Raw genomic sequence first — 22,212 nt, forward strand, 5'->3', positions numbered from 1 at the left:
TCATTCCACCTTGGTTCACGGCGCCTGGGTGTTGGGGAGCAAGCTCGATGGAGTGACATCAGCGTTGGAACAGTTGCCGCCTGCCTATCCCCAGGTACACTGGTACTTCTTACACCGCGCACGAGGGGACAGTGTAGTGGCCGCCCCTGTGAATAGTGCACGCCTGGACTCTCCGGACAGTATATTAACGTGCGATCAGCTGGCTGTGGATCTGGTCTGTTCCGGAGGTCTCGGACCTGAGTGGGGGGTGGTGGCCTTGTCCCGTGCGCGGCCTCCGACGACTCAGGCAACATCCAAGCAACGGTCGCCTACTCTGCCTGATTCCGCCTTCCTGGGCCTGGTGTGCAGTGTAAATCCTGGCTCAGCACTGGGAAAGACGACCCTCCATAGAGCTGATTGTGTCGACCTTCAGAGCCCTCTACCCTACTTGTGTGTGTCGCTTCCTGATCTTTATTGGACGCTTTTCTTCCTGGTAACACTGGACATGGCACTGGGACGAGGGGTATGCATGGGTGGGTTTGCAAAGAGTGGCCAAGGATGAGGCTGACCCTTCAGAGATGGTCATCTACTAGGCGGGCGGGCTCGGGCGTTGTGTGCTCTCACGGCATAACTGTTAGTGTACCAAGTGCGTAATGCTCCTTACTTCACTTTGACAGGGTCGATTTCGTGTTCTGTATTGTATGCTTTGCGGGAAAACGTATGGTGCGGGAGGGAGAAGCCGGGGGCGTGTTTTACAGGCCCTCCTCCAGTTTATTAATACTTTCTCTACCCCCCCGTCTGGTGGGGTTTTTTTCCTACTCTTTTTCTCTGTTTCTTCTATATTTCGGGTCTGGTTCAGGGGCGACAGGCACACTGCTGGGGGGGGGGGGTCGTACTCATCTGCAGAGGTGCAGGGTGGGAGGTTGGGGGGGGGATTCTTTAGTCTTTAACCCCTTTTTTCTATGGCCTCCTTTTCTTCTCTTATTCTTCTCTGTCTTTTTCTGGGATCAGCATGGTTGAACTCCTTTGTTGTTAATCACTGCTGTTTCCGGAGTGCCATAATTTCCGTGGAGTTTCCTGGGTCTTGGGGCAGGGGGGTTGCAGGCGCAAATGGCCGTGTCAATCCTTCACATCCTGAACTTCCTGTTTCAGCGCCATTGCCTAGATAGACTGCTGTTTATTGTTTACGTTCATCATTCTGCCTGCCATTTTTCGCTGCTGGGAAACTGTTTGGCGCCTGATCCTTCCATCCTCTTCTATTATAAAATGTAAACCTTTATTATCCTTGTCTCCTACTTGGGCCGTTCAGAGACTGAGAGTATGCTAACGTCGAGATTTTGCACCCCGAGGTGCTGACTGTGATAGACTTGCTTTCTGTTATTCTGACTGTTTAGCGGCCGGCCCCGGGGGTTGTAGGCCCATACGTGTAATTGATTGAAATATCAATAAAGGTTTTCAAAAAAAAAAAATAATAAATAAATAAAATAATGTCATGAGCAATGCCAATAGCTCTAACTTTAACAATGCCGAGACCGTTGCATTGTAAATGCTTGTTGTTGTGCCTGCTGGGAATTCACAGAGGGATTCTAAGCAGGCGAGGCCCGTTTACAGCTGCCGAGGTCTCCTTTGTGAGTGCGAAAACGAGGTAATTGCCACACAACTCAATTCTGATCCCTGTACAAACTTTTGTTTGTAATGGGCACTTCTATTCAGGACTCAATGTACTGAAACCCTAGAGACACCTAATGCACGGATTACAAATGCCTCTGTAATTATAATCCTGCACAAACCCCTGTTTGCCGTTGGTGCTGCAGTTACCAGTGGGTCAGAGCTTATTACTGGGTTCAATAAAGTCTGCGTACCCCATTTAAATATTGGCATGTCGAATCTGCTGACATTTATCGAAGGGAAAAGGCCCTGTAAATACCCAAACAAGCAGATTTTGGCGCGAAAGGCGCCAGAATTCACAGGTTATGTCCCGTAATGAGGGCTAAACTCGAAAGAACGAGTGAGCGTGTATATTTACATAGCGGGCTTGAGACTGGAGAACTTCTATAGGTGGCGCGACAGCTAGACAGACAGACATGAAAAATATTCAAAATTCAGACACACAAAAAGGTGGACTGTAATTACACGGCAACAGATGTCTGTATGCAAGTGAAGGATGCGCTCCCGGACTGACGCAGTAATACATCGAGCTGTCAAATGTTGCAAAGTGTTCCCATTTTAATAGAGCCTTTTTTCGTGGAAACTTCCATTAAGCAGTGTTTTCGTGGCCCTTGGTGCTCGGGTGCCCGCCTCATTAGCAGGAGCAGGCGCTGCGCCTTGCATCGCGAGCCGCTGGGGCAGGGCTGTCAGAGGACGGGTTCCGTGCCAGCGGCAGGCAGAGGGCATTGTCCAAGGTCACAAGGCCGTGTCTGAGCGCTGGTGGCGGGAGCTGGGCACGGGGGGAGCCGGCTCTGCTGGCAGCGGTGAGGAGCGCCGGGCCAGGGCACGGGCCGGGCGCCTCCGATTAACTGCTTAACTCTCTGCACCTGGGGAAATCATGAGTGGCACGGGGTCGGCCGGAGGCAGCGCGTGCTGCTGTGTGTGGGTACAGATAAACGGAGCGGAGACAACAGAGCTCAGGCAGGGTCGGACTACGACAGAAAATAGGCCCCGGAACAAATGTACGAAAAGGGACAATGCACAAATGGTGGGATCCGGCCACAGGTGGGGCCTGTACCTAGAGTGACCAGATTCTCAAAACAAACAAGGCAGAGCAAAAGGCAAGCACACCACTGCCTTTCTCCGAGGCAGAGCAGAAATGCCTCGGAGAAACGCAGTGGCGTTTTCGGATTCGGGGGCGTGTTTTGCTTTTATCTCCTCTTGCCATTGGCTGGAGGAGATAATTATACTTTCTGAAAAAAACACGCCCCCTGATCCGAAAAGGACGGGGCCTAATCGGAATGACGGACCTCTTCTCCAATGGTTGGCCAGCATTCAAGAGGCCAGCCAATGGAGAACAGGGGAGAAGAGGGGCGGGTTCAAGCCCCTCTTCTCCAAGTCATTAAATCTCGGATCGAGACTGCGCAAGCGCAGCCTTCGAGCCGAGACCTAAAAAGGCTCCAAATCTAACACAGAAAATTCCTGTTTCTAGAAGTTGACTCAAAATTTCATGCCATGTTTCTATTGAGGAGCTAAGCAAATGGCCAGCTCAAACCAAAATACTTTAAAAATAATTCATAGTTACAAACAGGATTCAAGGCCAATAGGGCCAATAATAACAACACATTCTCCTGGCTCTTGGTCTACTGCCCTCCCGGTCCCCGGACTAGGTTTATCAAGGATTGGAGCCTTACATTGGGACCTTACATCACTTGTCCCAATTCTGGGTGTCTTTAATTTCCTTCTGGAGGAGACTGGTTGCAGTGAGTCCAATAGGTGGTTGGAATTGATGAAGGACTTTGGTTTCCCCAAGTTGTTGATTTACCTACTCATAAAGCAGGACACACTTTAGATGGTATCTTTTTTAATAATGAGGCTCTGGAGATGTGCGATCTTCTCCTGATGTGCTTAGCCGACCACAATGTGGTACCTTTTAAAATTACTTCACAGAAGGACAGAGGTCAGCGGAAGAGCAATACCACCATTTTCAGAAGGTGGAATAACTTTTCCTCTGAAGACCTAGAAGTAGCTCTGAGTGAATCCCTAGTAAGGACTAATAGACGACTGGAGCATACTGCAGAGGATTTTAATATATGGGTAGCTAACGCTATTGATCAAATTGCCCCTTCCCTCTAAGTCCAGGTCTAGAACCAGAAGAGCTGCTCCCTATAATGGAAACTTTCAGCCATTAACACAATCTTTCAGAAAGCTCTCAAAAAATCTTTTGGCCTATCGATAACTCCATTACTGACACTTATAAAAGCCACAATTTTGCTTGCATTAACATAAGGTCTGGAGGTATATCCCTTGTCTTTTGGCACCCGATTAAACTGTATTCAATACAACTTGTTTAGTACAGTGTTCTGTCTTCTACACTCAACCTTGCAAGACTAAATCTGCCTACAGTTTGCCCTGCAGGATCAATCCCTGAAGCAGGAAGCAGCTACAGCCAGACTTAATCCTGGCTACAATTAACAGATGAAGCATATTTTGGAATAATGAGACAAGAACTAAACTCCCCAATACTCAACAGCACAACCCCACGTCACAAACCAAAACCTTTCTCATGCAGTAACTGAAAATGTAATGGCCATTGGACTATGTGTCACATATGACTGTTCTAAGAACTTCCTCAAAATGAACCAGGGAATGTTCTCATTTTAATAGCCAACAGCTATTCAAAAAACAGAGCACATAGCACTTTCATGAATTTTACTTACTAAGCTAATCAAATTCAGGTTTATCATGTATTACCTCTACTCTGCAAAACCAAAATACAATATCTTCACCTGAGATTTGGTCTATTAGAAATAGGAATCTTGGAAGTTTATTGTAACAGATTTTAAATGTTGTTTTTGCAACTTCAAATTTGAAACTTGGTACATGTAATTTGGTGTTACCCGTCTTGTTATTGGACTGTAAAATAATTTTACGTTCATCAATTCGAGGACTTGTTGAGAGTTGTAGAGAAAACAATTGATTGTGTTTTAACAGCAACAATAAAGGCCTTTTGAGCAGCTTTGTAAAGTTAATGAAAATGTTATTGTACGAACTGGACCAGAAAGACAAAAAGAAATTATGCTTCCGAGTTGTATTTCTCTTTTTATACAATGAACAGGCAAATGTTGTAACTTGATATTTTTTTGTGAAGATTACAAAGAATTCTCAAATACAGACTTATGCTTATTAGATTGAGGTTTAATACCTCATCCTCCTGTTTTTAAGTCCTTACTTCTCGCTTGGCGTAGATGCATTTGCTGTTCGCTTTATCTTCTAGTAGACAATTGACATGGTTTATATTCGACTGCTAATAATGGTTTTATTATTAGACTTATTCTGTTCCCTTTTTATAAGCTATGCCAGCTATCCCCTTCTCTGTGGAGTCTCTGTCGATAAGCTTGGTATGAGTATTTATCTACTCTAATAGATACACCCCCTGAGCCCCCTACTTATGAAGAAGTTCCCTGTTTTCCTACTGCGGTGGTGTCTCACGATGCTCTAGAATGTTTATACATGTTTCCCTGGAGTGTGTAATTTTATAAAATATCTGCTTGTCCATGGGCCAGAGTGCTTCATAAATCTACTTATCCTATGAAAGAAATCAACTTGTCACTTTGGTACCATGCAGTGAGGTTGACAAGTTATGGTAGCAATCTCACTGAATCAGAGCTCTCAAAATAGCCTCTATGATTTTGCCAGGATTCAGAATCTAGCAGGGTTTATATTCTAGGAATGCCCCGATTTTCCCACCTTTGCACAAATCTAAATACTGCAGCTGGAAGTAGCGAGAAGTGGAAGTTCTGGGGTTGGATTATTCGTTTCTGTCTATGCACACCTACAAACTTGCACGTTTAAGGATTTTACCAATTCTTCTCTAATCTCTTGGCACACGTTGGAAATTACTCCAGACAAAGGCAGAAGTAAACGTTTTCCCAGGGTGGGGGAAAACAAGAGTTGTAGGAAAAGGGAAATTGCAAATGCTCAGCAGATTCTCGAAGGAGCAAACAAACATATGCATATTTGCAGTTTACAAAGGAGAACAGATTTTACTTTTGTAAATCCTTGTGAATTAATGAAAGTCGTAAATCCGCAACGAATGGAAGGACATTTACTATTGTTGCACTTTTGTGACTTTCTTTAATAACTGGGTCCCTAATTATGTCTGGTGTTAGCCAAGGCCTTTTGCTTTTATTAAAACTTTATATATAAATTACACACTGGAGGTTGCTACTCTGTATTTTTTTTTTTACAGATTTGATTTTCTTTTCAGCTTTTACCTTCATCTTCATAAATACCAGTTCTCGCATCTTGTAACAGGTTTATTTCACATTTTTGGATACATTAGTATTTAGGTAATCAGTATACTGTTTATCTCCTATATTGAACATGTCCCACACCAACAGACCCTCCAGGCCCTCCCAAACAATTCCACAATCTTCTCGCTTCGATTGTGGCGGAACGCGTCAGCACTTCCTCGAACTTCACCCTGTTAGGGGATCTTAACTGCCACTTTGACTCCACAACCGATCACATAGCCACTATGATGATAAATGACCTAGCAGCGCTGCAGCTAACCCAAATCGTTAGGTCCTCCACTCACGTCAAAGGCCATTTGCTGGACCCTGTGTTCAGCAATTGCGCAGATCTTACATCCAGCCTACCAATCCCCCTTCCATGGACTGACCATTTACTAGTCCCCTTCACCTGGACCACACTCAAACCTCCAACCATTAAACCCACAGTACGAAAAGCCAGAGCCTGGTCCCGCCTTCCAGTCGACAAATGGATGAGCAAACTCGCTAGCAACCCTCCTCTCCATAATAAGGATCCACGCCTAGCTGACCAGTCCTATGAAGACTGGATCACCCAATCCCTTGACAACACTCTCCCCAAAAGAAAAACCACTCTAAAACGTTCCCACAAATCGGCACCATGGTATTCAGAGGCCCTTAGGGCAAAGAAACGCCTATGCAGGAAAGCTGAAAGGAAATGGCGTCTGGACTTCTCTCCAATAGGAAAAACCCAATACCGAACGCTACTTAAAGAGTACAAAGAAGAAATCAAAGCCACTCAAGCGGCATATTTTTCTAACAAAATCATGTCAGCCAAATCAAAACCTAGGGAGATTTTCTTAATAGTAAAAAATCTCTCCAAGCTACCACCCAGCCCACCTGTAACCACATCCACAGAGCATTGCAACAATGTGGCAGCCTTTTTCCACCAAAAAAATCGACAAAATCTACGCCTCCTTTCCCCCCCTGGCCACCTCCGTTCCAGCCTCGACTAACACAGTCTTGGCACACCCTACCTTACAGACTCCCACTACACTAGCTCACTTCCCCCCCCTAGATCTGGCATCTCTGGAAACTGTAGCCCGGAAAGTCAAATCTGGCTCCCCCAACGACCCAGCCCCACCAGACATTATAATGTCGGCATCTCAGGTCACCCTACCCATCATAATGGACCTCCTGAATGCCTCTATCTCCTCCGGCACGGTCCCTCCTGGATGGAAACGGGCCATGGTTAAAGCACTGCTGAAGAAACCCAGTTTGGACCCATTAGACTTCAGCAACTATCGGCCAATCTCCCTGCTTCCCTGGCTGAGCAAGGTGTTGGAGAAATACATCAACAGCCTTCTGGTCACCTTCCTAGAAACCAACCAACTGCTAGACCCCACCCAGACAGGCTTCCGACCCAAGCACGGAACCGAGACCGCCCTCCTCAAGGTCACCGAGGAATCCAGAAAAATCTTGGACCAAGTAGGATCAGTGGCAGTGATCCTCCTTGACCTCAGCGCGGCCTTTGACACGGTCAGCCATGACATCCTGCTGAACCGTCTGTCTAATGTTGGCGTCAAGCACCAGGCTTGGCTATGGTTCGAGTCCTTCCTGAAAGACAGATCCTTTCAGGTTTTCGACGGTGAATCAGTATCTACCAGCAGACCTTTAAGGTGCGGGGTCCCACAAGGCTCCTCTTTAAGCCCGGCGCTATTTAACATTTATATGAGGCCACTGGCTGAGGTTGTTCGTCCGTATGGAGTTAAGATCATCTCCTATGCGGACGACACCCAGCTGGTGGTCTCACTGGCACATGAGGCCAACATTCCCATGAGCGGGGGACTCTGTAAATGCCTTGAGGAAGTAAAGAGCTGGATGTCTTCCTCATCACTCAAGCTAAACGGGGACAAGACGGAGCTGATGCTTCTAGGTCCCGCGAATCCTAGCTCCTTCAATTCCCTGTGGCCACCCTGTCTGGGCACCCCCCCAACACCCAAGGACAACATCAGGAGTCTTGGGGTGTGGCTCGATAAATCCCTGTCATTCGACACACAAGCTACCAAACTTTCCGCCACCTGTTTTGGTCTTCTTAAAATGCTCAAAAAAATTCTTCATCTTTTACCCATGGAGGCAAAACAAGTGGCCATCCAGGGTCTGATCCAGTCCCGCCTGGACTTCAATAACGTCCTATACCTCGCTGCACCAGACTACACATTGCGTAGACTTCAAACAGTGCAGAACTGTGCAGCTCGGACACTGCTCCAGCTCCCACGCCGACAATCCGTCAGAGCTAGTCTGACCAGTCTACACTGGCTGCCAGTCCGCCAAAGAATCCACTTCAAAGCCTTGTGTATTGCCCACCTGGCTTTCTGAGACAAAGGCACAATCATCACCCGTGACCTAATCTCTCACTACCATCCAAGCAGAAACCTACGGTCAAACCAGACTTTTCTGGCCACCGCACCCAGAATAAAAAGAGCCAGAGCAGGCGGTAGGACCTTCACCCATAACGCTTCCAAGCTATTGAACGCCCTTCCTCTTCATCTGAGAGCCAATTCTAATCTTACCTCATTCCGGAAACAGCTCAAGACTCTTCTTTTCAACTCCCCACAATAATTCTGGTAACTATCCCCGCCTCTGCCTATACACCTGTCGGTCCCTCAGCGCTTGGACACCCCCGGGCATCAATCGCGCTTAATAAATCCACATACAAATACAAATACCAACACCCCCCTCCCTCTCCCCTAATGCAGGTCACAATTAGTAGTCATCTATGTAGGGTGTCACTTCTCCGCGAGGTCACTTGCTCCCGTCCCTCTCCCTATATTCATGTTCTACCATCCCCACATCCGTCCTTTTATGTCTTTTTATTTTTACACAGTGAGGAGCGCCCGCTCGGCTTCTCTTTCTGGATCTTGGGGTACTTGGCTTCCCCGCCGTGACTGCGCCGAAGGCGAGGCCCCTCCTGATTCTGGCTCCGGGTTTCTCATACTCTCTACTAGTGCTTCCCATCCTCTAGCTCTTTCAATGTTGCCTATCCCCCCCGTGTGGTTTCCTAAGTAGTATCCTGCTCTTACAACCCACCCAAGCTTCCAATTCCTTTTTCCATTCTGCTATTCTGGGCCCCCCAGGTGTCTTCCAACACCTTGTGATTTCACGCTTGGCCAGTATGAGAGCAAGATCCTGGAATCTTATCAGTGACCCGTGATTTAGATGTGTTGGGAAATAGGCTCAGGTGCGCAGGGAACCTCATGTTCAAGAGGTCGCTACTCTGTAGATCAAGTTAGGACAGAAACTCTATAGGAAGAGCATTTTTTTATTTACTAATAACTTTGTCATCGCTTGACAAATCTTAATAAAACTTTCCCCCAAAAACGTTCATCCATCTCAGCTCTTTCCTGAAATGTTTGGGGGTGATCTGTCAAGTGGGGTCAAAAAGAATGGGGAAGGGTCCCAAAACACAATTTCCCCAGGGAATTTTGAACAGCGCTACAGCCCAAAGATTTGTCTGAAATTTAAGATTTTAAGCCTTCTGCTTGGCTGAAAGGGCTTTTTAACTTAATTATATTAATGGGGGGTGGGGCGTGCATTTGGCCCCCCTTCCTGAGCGAATTTTGGGCCCCGGAATTCAAGGACCTGACACAAATTATGTGTCCCGGGGGACCCCATTCCCTTGAGACAGCACAGTACTGGCGCATTTAAATCCCTTCACCACCCGTGTCTGTGTGTTTGTGTTTAGGGAGGGGGGGAGCGGGTCACCCAAGCAAATTCAATATGGCTAACCTCACTTTGCGTGACAGTATTCTGCTCTTTCACAAAGAGCGTATCAGCACATAAATTAGTTTCCTTCAGTTCCAGGGCCAACTATGGCACTATGTGCTTTTTGAGACAAAGAAAACATTTTGACTTTTAGCAAAACAATTGGTCACATTGGTGAGGGCCCAGGAGCTCCCACAACAATCTCATTTCACACTAACTATGTCAAAACAAAACACATTGAAAAAACACTAAAAGGTTGGCAACCGCTGCCAGAACGATCGTTTTACCAATGCTTGTTTATTTTCTTGTTTTCCATAATCTTGCCATATTAATATTTCAGCAAATTCTAGCATGTATCAAACACATTTTACTAAAGGATGCCTCAAAGAAATGGTACCTAAAAGTGCACAGGTTAGCAAAACATTTTTCTTCCGGTTGCTATTTTTGTATACATTCTATTTTGAAAACAAAGAATCATCACACTTGTTTTCATGTTTCTGCGAGTATCTGCATTTACTCAGAGGGCATTCTGGGAACACTTTAGGTAGCCTCAAACTGTTCAGCTTTGGAAACGTGTGTACACATTTTCTTACTCAAATCACTGCCAGTAGCAGAACTCACAGAATTTCCTTACAGCACTCACCCTGTTAATAAAGACTTTGTATTAATAAATCCTGCTTACAAATATGACCATCATGAAAATATTAATGCAAATCTTACCTCAACTGCAGAAAGTTCATGGGGCGTGGCCGAGACGGCCAAGATGGCGGCAGCACTTCCCTAGCGCTCCGCCCAGCAGCCCGCAACATCGGCATTAAAATATGCCCTAACCTGACAACAACCCACTGCAAACGCAACTGCAGTCACAACAGGTGTGGGGAGCACCTGATGAATCCGGAGGGACGGCGGAGACGATGCCCCTGAAGACGCTGGGAGCTCTGGCGAGGTCGCGTCCGCGATCGTAAAATGGCGGCGCGCGGCGGACCCTGAGCGCTCCCATGACTGAACGGGGGTTTGGAGACGGGGCCTGTAGATCACCGACTTTCAGACCTTGCGGCGATCATCCTTCACGCTCGGACAGCCCCCAAGCGGGGTAACACAACAGAAAGGCACAGGTGAGTGCACTCCAGCAGCTGATCGCGGGCCCCTACACACCGCAAATCCCATGCGAGGGGAGGCCCCCACCTGGAAAGACTCTACGCCGACGCCAGGGCCCACCTTAGCACTCCCATAGAGCGCCCACGCAAGGCACCCTTCCCCGGCACGACACCGGGCCTCGAGGTGCGCGGGGGGGATACAACCGGGTAGCAGGTGGGCACCAGCGAATTATCCGCGCCACCAGCAATAGCCCCTAACACAGCTGCACCACGATTCCACTGGGAGCCGGGAACCAGGGCCTGTGGGAGGCGGCAAACCACGAGAGCACGTCGGGGGCCTGGACAAAGGGGGCGGGTGCCCTCCGAGCTCGATAGCGGAACCCTCCAGGACTGGCGCAGGACGATGGCCGCAAGACACCCGCCTAAGAAGGCCCAGCGCAGCAGTGCCCCCAGAAGATGCCCGCGACCCCCTCCAGGGCCTAGCAGGGCACCTCTGAAGCCACACTGGGCCCCCACCTCAGCTAAAGACCCATAGCTGACATAGCACGCAACAAACTTCGCACACCGACAACAGACTTCTTTCCTCGGGCTGCCACTGACCCCGGACGACACTGAGCCCCAAAAGGATCCACGGAGAGGCTTCCGGTTGCTCCTCACTACCATTTCGCTGAGTGATACTCCTTCGGCAAAGTCCTCACCAGCTTGCACGGGGCGCATCCCAGGAGGGTCAGCGGGCATCGCCCATCACTGACCAGGCGACAGTTGGAAGACGTAACCGGAATATGAGCGGGGGACACCATAAGGAGAAACATAGGCCCCAACAGACCGTGACCCACTGGATCTCCACAGAAGGAGAGGGACACAAGAATCAACCGGTGTCTGTCGACAAGGGACACGATCCCCATGGGGAGCCAACGCGCAACGTGCACTGCACAGACCCCGGGACCTCCGAGAACAACATCCCCGGTACCTCACACTTCACTGGTACCCTCATACACAGAGGCTATGTCAAATAAATTGGACAAAGTCCTGGCGGCAGTTGAACACTAGAGGGTAACCATGGAGCACAAGCTCAGAGAACTGGCCACAGACCTCAATTTGCTCCGGGACGACCACAGAAAGCTGGCGGACAAAGTCAAGCAAGGAGAGAAAACACTGCTACTCTGGAACCGCAAATACAACGGCAATGAGACACCTTGAAAGATCTACAAGCACGGGTGAAGATCCTGGAGAACAAAACTGATAATTTAGAAGGACGGTCCCATAGAAGCAACATTCGCATCCTTAATCTGCCGGAGGGAGTGGAAGGGACTGACCCTCTCGGATACTTTCCAACATGGATTGCGACGTTCACACCAGCGAGGGACTTGACCCCATTCTTCTCCATAGAAAGGGCACAATGGGTACCGGCCCGCAATCCACCACTGTCGCCCAGACCATTTCTCCTAAAACTGCTCCATTACCAAGACAGAGACGCTATCCTCCGAGCTGCAAGACGACAGGGAACACTCAGAGTAGAGGACAAACAGGTCATGCTATTCCCAGATTACTCACGGGTTGTTCAACAACAAAGGTCCACCTTCTTGGCAGTCAAACGCATTTTGCGCCAAAAGAATGTCCAATACGCTCTTCTGTTCCCAGCCCGACTCAAGATCATACACGATGGAAATACCCACTTCTTCTCAGATCCCGCAGAGGCACACAGCTGGGTCGTGCAGCACCTGTCACAAGTGGACAATCCCAGGAAGGCGCAAACCTATCGACCAGCAGGTCGACAGCGACGGCAACAGAAAAAAGTCAGGCTTACACAATTGAGCTCACGTTCGGACTCCTCCAACAAGAACTCTCCTGATCTTGAACAAATCATAGCGGAACGCCGGAGAGCGCTTCAAGTGGCCGCAGGGATGAGACCCCAAAAGGACAGCTCAGATGGTGAGAGAGGCCCGCACCTCTTCATTTCAGAAAAGGAGGGCAGCGACACAAATATTCCCGGAGATGGCTCAATGACACCACCAATAGTTACCCCCCAATCGGCAGACACCCTGATCTGATACTCCCAGACTGGAATGATGAACATTATGGGGGGCAACCTTCCAGACCTTTATACCTCCTAAACTAGGAGACATTGCTCGACACCGAAGGGATGCTCCTGTATGGTCCTATACTTAAGGCACCTGAAGGCTGTACATAGAATGGAACAGCACCAGACAGGGGTGGCTAGCATAGTCACGGTTGGGCACCACCAAAGCACAGTCAACGAGCGGGTAGCTGCAGTGACAGTGACTGACGGAGCCGGACGACCACTTCCCCCCGCAATGAACTAAAGTTGGCAGATGACGTGCAGCTTCCCATTGGTTCACCTTACTTCCCCCCGCATTTCACATCCCCTCAACCCTCCCAAGAGAGCGCACACACGGCATAGAGAAACATGGCTCAGATATAAGTAGCAGGCATTTTATTTTTTTTCGGCGGTGGGGCGGCGCGCCGGACGACAGAGACCCCAGGCCAACAGAAACAACACCTAGACACTAGACACAATGGCAGCCTAAATACCTAACACGGACCTGAAGGTCATTACATTGAACGTCAGGGGCATACACACAGCAAACAAACTGTACGCGATTTACGTCTACATTAAACGACAGCAAGCACAAATAGCTCTCCTACAGGAGACACACCTGACAGCGACAGAGGCGGATCGCCTACGTAAAAAATGGCGGGGTATTATCTGTGCCACAACATACTCTGCATTTGCCAGGGGTGCCCCGATTTGGGTTAGACCTGGGGTCCGCTTCAGAGAACAATCCAGAGTGGTAGACAAAGAAGGTCGATACTCCTTAATAGCGGGACTCCTCGAGGGTAAGGAAATACTGGTCGGAAGCATTTATGCCCCAAATGTGGAACAAGATCAATATTGGGTCCGCCTTACTGGAGTTGTTAGCCCAATACACATCACTGCCTTGGCTGTTGGGAGGGGACTATAACTGCACTCTAGACATCAGCTTGGATAGGGGTCATCCCCTTCCGGCGCAAGCCCCCGCCCTGAAACAGACAGAGCAATTCAAAAACTGGGTTACCCACTGGACATTAGTAGATGCCTGGCCAGAAAAGAACCCAAACATTAGGGTGTACTTCTTTTACTCCACCCCACATAATTTTAGGGTGAGTCTAGATAGATTCCTTTGCTCCACAGCGCTGCTCCCTCAAATACAGCACACAGATTATCTGGGCAGTGTACTATCTGATCATGACGCACATATAGTGGTCCTCAGATGGAGGCCGCCCCACCCCCCGTGCCCACGTGGAAACTACCCGGGAGTGACTCACTGATCAGGTGTTCTGTCACACGCACAACGACCACATACAGGAATACTTCACATTAAACGCAGGCACAGCCTCATCCAGATCGATAGAATGGGATGCGTTTAAGTTCGAGGCTATGGGACACTGCATCCAACACATAGTAGGAGTGCGAAAAACACTAGAGCAATCGTTACAAACAGCGGAAACAAGATTGGCGGACCTAACCAAAAGCATGGAACCTGGAGCAAGTGCCGACAGCAAAAACAACTTACGCGGAAACTATGAGAGACCTTCGTAAATAAAATTTTAGGACCTATGTCACCAGGGTACATCGGGAGTGAAACAGGGCGGGAACACTCCTCGCCTTGCTAGCGAAACAAGACACGTACATACATCAGATTACAGAATTGATAGATGTGACGGGCGCCCCTAAGCAGTCACAAGTAGATATACTACGCATTTTCCACGACTATTATACAGGAATCTATCGGGCTCCGCCACAGTCATCACGACTGGCGTTGCCCCAGTTCTTACACTTGCTGCCTCTACCAAGCATCCAGTCGGCAGATGGGAAGGCGTTCGAGGCAAAGATAAAATCCCCAGACCTTACGCCGATATGGACAATATTGCAAGGCTTTGCAGAGGTCTCCGGACTCAAAGTCAATTGGGAAAAATCGACAGTCTTTTCGCTATGCCCCCACCTAGCCCCCTCGGAGATAGCGATTGGGCCCCAGACACTCGGTTGGCATGCTGCAGCACCCCGATACCTGGGAGTGCGGCTGTATCACTCGCCCAAGAGCCTCTATGAAGGAAATCATCGCAAGACATTGGCCGGGCTGCATACGGCAGCCGCCTTCTGGAAGACCCTGCCCTTGGCCCCCATAGGGCGAGTAGCTCTAGCGAAGATTATTATGGTGCCCAGGCTACTCTACTCTTTTACTAATCTCCCAGTGATACCGCCTCGCACCTTTTTTCAAGAACTAGACACACAACTTACAACATTAATATGGGGAGGTGGTAGACACAGGGTGACCCTACAAACCCTTTATTTACCCACAACGCAAGGGGGTCTGGGAGCCCCCTCCTTTGAAGCTTACTTCCTAGCAGCCCAACTACAGTGGCTGTCCCATTGGACGGCAGAGCGCCACATAGAGGAGACATTCTCCAACGATGGCCGGATACCTCTACCGGCCCCCCGGAGATTACTGATGCTGGGTACCAAGCTTACGCGTACACATCCCCTGCAGGTAGCGATAGCCCGAAAATGCATGATGCGCATACACCGTATGTCAATGGGTCAGCCCCTCTACTCCCCATTGCTTTCATTGGTGGGATTCCCTCAGCGGGAGAAATATTATACCTCCAGCACCCTCCGGATATGGACTGAGCATGAGGTGACTGAGCTGGAGTCCCTGTTCGAGGAGGGACAGCTGAAAACATATGCCCAATGAGGGAAAGCTACGATCTCCCCCCAGGACAATTTCTGGTCCATAGACGATTAATAGATAGCGCCCGACACTGCTGGGATCTCGCTGAGGGAGAACCACCGACACACCCGGTGTTGCACACAATTCTGCGAATGGGTGCGGGAGGCACTTAGTCACTTGGCATTACAAAGCGATACGGGAACTGCTCACAACCCCTCTACAAGCCCTACGCCAGAAATGGGAAGACAAGATAGGATGGGTGCTCCGCGACAGAGAATGGGAAAAGGCACTAGAGTACCCAAAAAAGGTTTCTAGATATGTACGTTTCAAAAACATTCAATTCAATATTTTACATTGCGCATACTTAACACCTCACCGGCTCCACCGATTTGACCACAATACACATTTCGCATGCCTCAGATGCCAAACACCTGAGGCGACTTTAAAACACATGTTTTAGGACTGTCCCACACTCCTACAGTACTGGGATAGGGTACATCAGACCCTAAAGGCGACAGTCAACCTCATGAACATTTCAACGTGGGAGGCGAGCGCCCTAGGTGTCTTCCACAGGTGGAAGACAGAAAAGGTGCAATGCAGGTTTGCTTCCCTAGCTCTGCTTGTAGCGAAACGTGGCATAGGCATGCATTGGAGGGCCCCCGCAGGACCCCCGGAAGCAGCCTGGATAAGCACCGTAAAAAAATGGGGGGTAGCAGAGGAAGATGCACTGAGAGATGAGGAGGAGAAAGGGATTCGTAAGCATCCCATCTCCATGGAGTGGGCGCAACTCCTGTTCCAATTTGCTCAACAAACAACACTAGAGGACTCACCCATGGCCATGCAATATCAATCCCAAACTCCACCCTTGTCCTCCACGGCGCAAACGAACACCAACGAGTAACAGCCATGCGATATGAAGGGCTGACTACGTGCTAAGGCCCCACTGAAATCCTACCCTATGTCACAATGGGAGGCGCAACCCCCCCTGGGCTCCCCTCCCCTTGCCACTTACGCCCACGGCTCCGTAACGAGCAAACCAGAATCAGCCACAAACGAAGCAAATACCCCGATACAATCCGTAAGCTCCCCGACCCCCCCTTTCCCCTCCACTTCCCTCTTTAGTTAACTGTTCTATGTTTTTCCTCCCGACCCCATGAAGTCGGCTTATCCGAATAGGGAACATACTCATGAACAATAGCAAAGAAGGTGTACGGTGATAGAGCTGGGGACTGAATATCAACCCACACCTCGCGGAAATCCACATATGCAGACACCAGACAACCTACCACTGCCCGTAATAGTTCATCTGCAATGTAATCTCCATCCCATTTTACTGTTTCTTATATGTGATGTAACATATACAATGGTATGGTTGTTCCAGGATGCAATGACACCATTCAAAGGTCTGCATACACCGGTCATCATGTATTAATAAAGATGTGTAATTCTGTACCATGAAAAGTAAAACTCCCAATAAAGAAATTTAAAAAAAAAAAAAACTGCAGAAAGTTCATGATTGCATCGATCCATAATGTGGTACTGTGTAAGTCAATAAGTTTGTGCTGCAGGGAGCTGGGCCTACTTATCCAAAGGACAAAATAAACATTAAAACTGTATGTCCTAGACCCCAAACAATATAACCTGGCTGCCGGGTGATAGGAATTCCACACCTCTGTTGTCCTGTTGACTATTTCTGTGCAGAGCTGGCCCATCACCTCAACTGGCTTGCCAATAGCAACTCCTCTGATCATCACTTTCATTGCCTCCCAATTAGTGGCTCCTGTTTTGTGTTGTGGCGTGGTTTACATCGAAATAGTCTGCAATGTGCGAATTATTGTTGCAAATTATGTGTCCTGGATTGCTCCTGCTGCCTCGTAGGGAAACGGGGTCTTCCACAACTCCGGCCATACGTCATTAAAAGCAGGAATGGTCGGAAAGCAGCCTATCTCCATATTCCATATCCCTGAGGTCTGTGTATAAGTAATGACTGACAAAGAAGTAATCGAGCCTATTGTTTTGAAGGTGTGGAGGCAAGAAAAGGGAATAAACCAATCTTCTGGATGCCCAGTGTGCCATGCGTCAATAATCTAAAGTGGGTCTACAGTTTAAATTAGTTGTAAATATAAGTCTTGTCTGAGGAGCATGTCTCTCAAGATATTTATCTTTCTCAGATGATATCATACAATTAAAATCCTCAGTCCAGATCACTGGGGTTCCCAAATGGGGGATAATGAAATCATATAACCTGAGAGAGAAAAAAAGAATTCCGTGTTGGCGTTATAACACTTTAGCAACACCATTCAGACAAGGTGCAAATAATCAAAATAGGAGTGTCCAATGGGGTCTCTTATTGCATTTTATTAGTTTGTGTGTTTCATAGCTTCATCATTCCTCATGTTTGTGATGCAGCAGCAGTCACATTGTTGTGCCTGCTACTGTTGCCCCTTCCTACTTGGGTCCAGTCATGATTCAAGGTGACTGCTCTCCAATTGAAGCACCAAGAATAGAACCCAAGTCCTCCCGGCAGGGCAGAAACTTTTTCCACTCATGTGACAGCATATTGTCCAAGTGTTGACACTGCAGGGATTGTAGTGGCAGCTCTTAACAGGCTTTCCAATGCTCTTGTACTTTTCATCTTCAAACACAACAGCATGCAAATAGCCTATGCCCTGTGTCAGCCACTCCTGTGATGGCTGGTTGAAATACACATCTTCCCCCCCCCCTCCTTCGAATGACTTTTGCTGGCAGGTAGGCACAACATATGAAAGTTGCTTAGCTACTCAATGTTTGGACAATTACTGTTGTTCCTCCTTTCGTGCCACCAATAGAGCATAGTACCATTCTCTGTCCAAATGGTCAGCCCCACACGCCCAGCAAAGACTCAATGTCAACATACCCTAGAGCAGCATCAAGGCACACTGCAGAGCAGCATTCGGCTTTGCCTTCTAGAGCTCATAAACTGGCTACTGGCCTCTTCCTGTCAATCAGTAGAAGCTGCCATCCATCCCAGGACAGCTGGGCCATCACTCCCGCTGTTCAGCTATGCCGTCCGTTCACCACCACACTGACCGCTGCAATCCTTATCTTCTAGGAGAGAGGGACACTCCGCTCTACTCTTCTTAGTGCTCCTGCTGGGCAAGCACACTACCTCAACGTCCCTCACTGGTGTTGCTGCAGCTGCCTCATAGGACATCCTCAGTGAGGTCAGGTACAGCGCATGGCCCTCAGCAGGAATGGTGACCATCTCCGGAGCCTCAAAAGCTGCCTGCCCATCCGGGACAGCACAGGCAGCTCTTCTCTTAGGGTGCCACAATGGCAGAGGAGCAACACTGATCTCTTACTGCAGCAAACACGGCCCTAACAAAACAGAGGCTATCATCTAGATTTTACGCTTCTCGTCCGGTCCTGGGCTCTCAATTATTCTGCTTCATACACAAACTAAACAGCCAGGCAGGATCCTGGGTCATTTAGGGATATTCCTTCATAGTTATCTGGTTCCAATTTCAACAATGGTGCAGGATTCTGCCAGGATTATTATTCAGGTTGAATAGTGCAGTTGAATTAACATCATGTCAGACATCTTGCTGGCTAAGCCCGCGCACACTTTCTTTCTTAATATTGAGAGGCATATGTTTCTGATAATCAAAAGCTACTTAATACAGGCCAAGGGGTAACTATAGATGGTAAATAGCTTTTTAACAATGGGCAGTTTTCCTATCACTTGACTGACCATCATGTCTTGTATTTTGGGAACGGTATGACAATCACCCAAAATATTTTGAAGTTCCTTAATTTCCCACACAAATGCAACTACATTTGACTTTTGTCTTACCCGCTGCTATCAGAGAATACCAGAGTGCGGAACCAACCAACTGCTTGTATGAATTCCATTGCTACACATGTGGTGCTAAAGTGCTTACACTTAGTTTTGAGCCGCAATGGAGTATGCCTCACCGTGGGCTGAGCCAGCAGATTGCCATTTTATTCTTTAGATCTTTAACACAACTGTAGTAGTGTACATATTATTTAGATATTTATGTTGTTGCAATAGTACTGGTCCTTTAAGAGCAATGTACTAGTCAAGGTGTTGACTATTGAAGCAGCACCATAGTGATGGAATGCTCTGGTGGGGACTTGAGTCAGTTGCAACTGACTGATTGTACCTGATGGATGGGATTTTATCTTCTTTGCATTAAACTCAACTTTACCCATTTCATTCTGCTTTGGGTATTTGATTTGGACTTCTTTACACTGGCGACGATTGTGGGATGCATCATCACCTGAGCCTTCATGTTTTTTTTTTCTATGTTTTTCCTTCATGGCTTAACACGAGGATTTTAGAAGTCTGAAAGAAGATCCCAACATCTGGTGCCTTTTGTGCTCTACGTTTTGGACCTTACATTTCGTAAGTGTTATTTTCTATTGCTGTACTTAAAGCTTCGCCACATTTCTCGCCCTATTAAGTACAAATATCTCTAAACTATAAGAGGGCTGGGAGAAGTTCGATGTGGGCTTAATGTAATCCTTGAAACTTTGTTGAAAACACCTACTAGTGTGCACAAAGCAAGGATTATTCTGATTTATGACTCAAGGACTTATGATTTAAGAAACCCATCAGAGGTAAAACGCTGGTCCAACAATTCTCTTTCTTGCTTTTCCAATATGAAAGATTGTGCAGCTGTTGAAGTGAATGGAGTATCCTGTTAATTACTCACAAATCCGACTGGTACTCTATCTTTATGGGATTACTTGCTGCTTAAAAAAAGGTTTTTCACACTCAGTCGGCTGCGAGCTTTCATCTTCTCTGTTACGAGATATTTCTGAAGAAACGACGTTTCTAACTTGGTGGCTGATGACGTCTCGCATGTCTGGCATTTCATTTTATTTATGGTTTTTATTTTGTGTGGCATCATCCCTGTGTTTTAAAAAAATTTTAACTGGTGGGAAACAAACTGTATTAATTGCTGGCTAACGTCATGCTCGAGCGAAACCTCTGAGTTGCTGTTTGACTGTATGCTGCATTCCTGCGCGTCAACTTTTTAACTGGCACAAATAAACAAACAACTTCAAGAGATGCCGGCATTGTTCTAACTCACTGTGTCAGCGTTCCAATCTCGTGCATGATGAGAAGAATGTTTGCGATGATTCGTCTTGGTTCGAATAACGAGCTTTGCGCTTTTGGCTCTCTGAAGCTCCGGTAGTCTGTGACGTCAACACAGTGTACAGAACGTCGAAGCTTTCACTCTTTCCTGATTCGGCTCCCGTCACTTCATCGCCTCTTCTTGATTCTCTACCTCATCGATGTTTCGTTTGGAGAAAATCTTTAGGACAATTTGAGGTACTGTTTTCCTGTATGTTTTCAATCTTCAGAACAACAGCGCCATCTTCTGGATGCTTCGCACAAATGCCATTACGTCCATGATGTGCAATACATATTCACCTGGTGTTTGATCGTGATCTCTATGGCAGAAAAGACCTTCATTTTCTTATTTTTTTTTCTTCTCTTCAACCCTACAACGATTCATTTGTTTAGGGTTTTCACTTTATTTAACATTCCCATGCCTTTGTACTTATGAACAAAATTAGGGTTTGAGTAGAACCATAGTATATATGACTTTTCTTTCTTTCTCCAAGTCCACGTGCAGTTACTTTGTGTAACATCATAAGTAGATTGTGTAATATTGAAGACACATAGGCGTATTTGTTTTTGTCCTTTCATTTAATTATCAATCTAACATATTATTTATTGAATTGAAATGCAGAACGTTGCTACTCTGCCCTTCTTTCTTTCTAATCCAGGTGACCCACCAATTAGGTGGCATAAATGGAAAAAGGTATTTGAAAGATATGCCAAAGTGTGTGGAACTAACTTAAGCGCAGAAAGAAGAACTGCGTTATTTCTCCACTGCCTGGGCTCTGAAGGTCAGGAAGTTTTTGACCATTTGCCTGACGTAGATGATGCTAGTCTAAATGAATATGAAGTGTGTATACTAAAATTAGATCGCCACTACTTACCTAAGGTGAGCACTATTCTTGAGCGCTACCATTTTGGGAGACGCACTCAAAATGAAGGTGAATCTGTGGAAAATGATGTGACTGCTCTAAGGAAGCTAGGGTCATCTTGTACATTTGGGGGTCTTTTAGAGGAAAGGATAAGAGATCAATTCATGTTAGGTTGTAATGAACAAAAGGTAAGGGATGACATATGGCAGAAAGATGACCCCACTCTTGAAGAAGTACTGGTTATTGCAAAACAGATCGAACATTCTCTGAAGTGTGTGGAGGTAATAACTAAAAATGAGAATAGAAGTGAAAATGTTCAAGTAGTCAAAACGCACACAAAGGAAAATAGCGAGAGCAAAGGTATAAATGATAAGAAACTCAAAACCTTCAGAGTGGAAAAGAAATCTGTTTTTACATCTAAGAACCAAGAATCAAATCTCAAGTGTTATAGATGTGGGAGCCCTAGTCATTTAGCCAATGACAGGAAATGTCCCGCTCTTAAAGTGAAATGCAATAAGTGTAAGAAGATAGGGCACTATTCCACCTCTTGCAAATTGAAAAAATCTGGTTCCAAGGTAAATATGATTTGCAAGAATGGTGAAAGCGACACTGCGTCTGATTCTGAGGTAGATTGTGGACAGATTATCATCTCTCAGATATCCAATGATAAAAAGAAAGGGCCTTTAGATGAGGTGATGGTGGAGCATTGCAAAACAAGCG

General features: G+C 47.2%; 1 protein-coding gene across 2 annotated transcripts in view; it reads right to left on the reverse strand.

Annotated features, from left to right (window-relative positions):
* LYSMD4 (LysM domain containing 4) overlaps window positions 1–22,212 on the reverse strand; it is an 89,085-nt gene that overhangs the window by 57,682 nt on the left and 9,191 nt on the right. The window contains exon 1 of one of the 2 annotated variants that reach the window (XM_085644531.1): window positions 20,586–20,760. The exons of the other annotated variant lie outside the window; for it this stretch is intronic. The gene's annotated coding sequence lies outside the window, so the exon portion shown is untranslated. Of the gene's footprint in view, window positions 1–20,585; window positions 20,761–22,212 lie in introns of those variants that run through there. 2 annotated transcript variants of the gene reach the window in all.

Source organism: Triturus cristatus, chromosome 3_1 (assembly GCF_964204655.1).
Source record: "Triturus cristatus chromosome 3_1, aTriCri1.1, whole genome shotgun sequence".
NCBI lineage: Eukaryota > Metazoa > Chordata > Amphibia > Caudata > Salamandridae > Triturus > Triturus cristatus.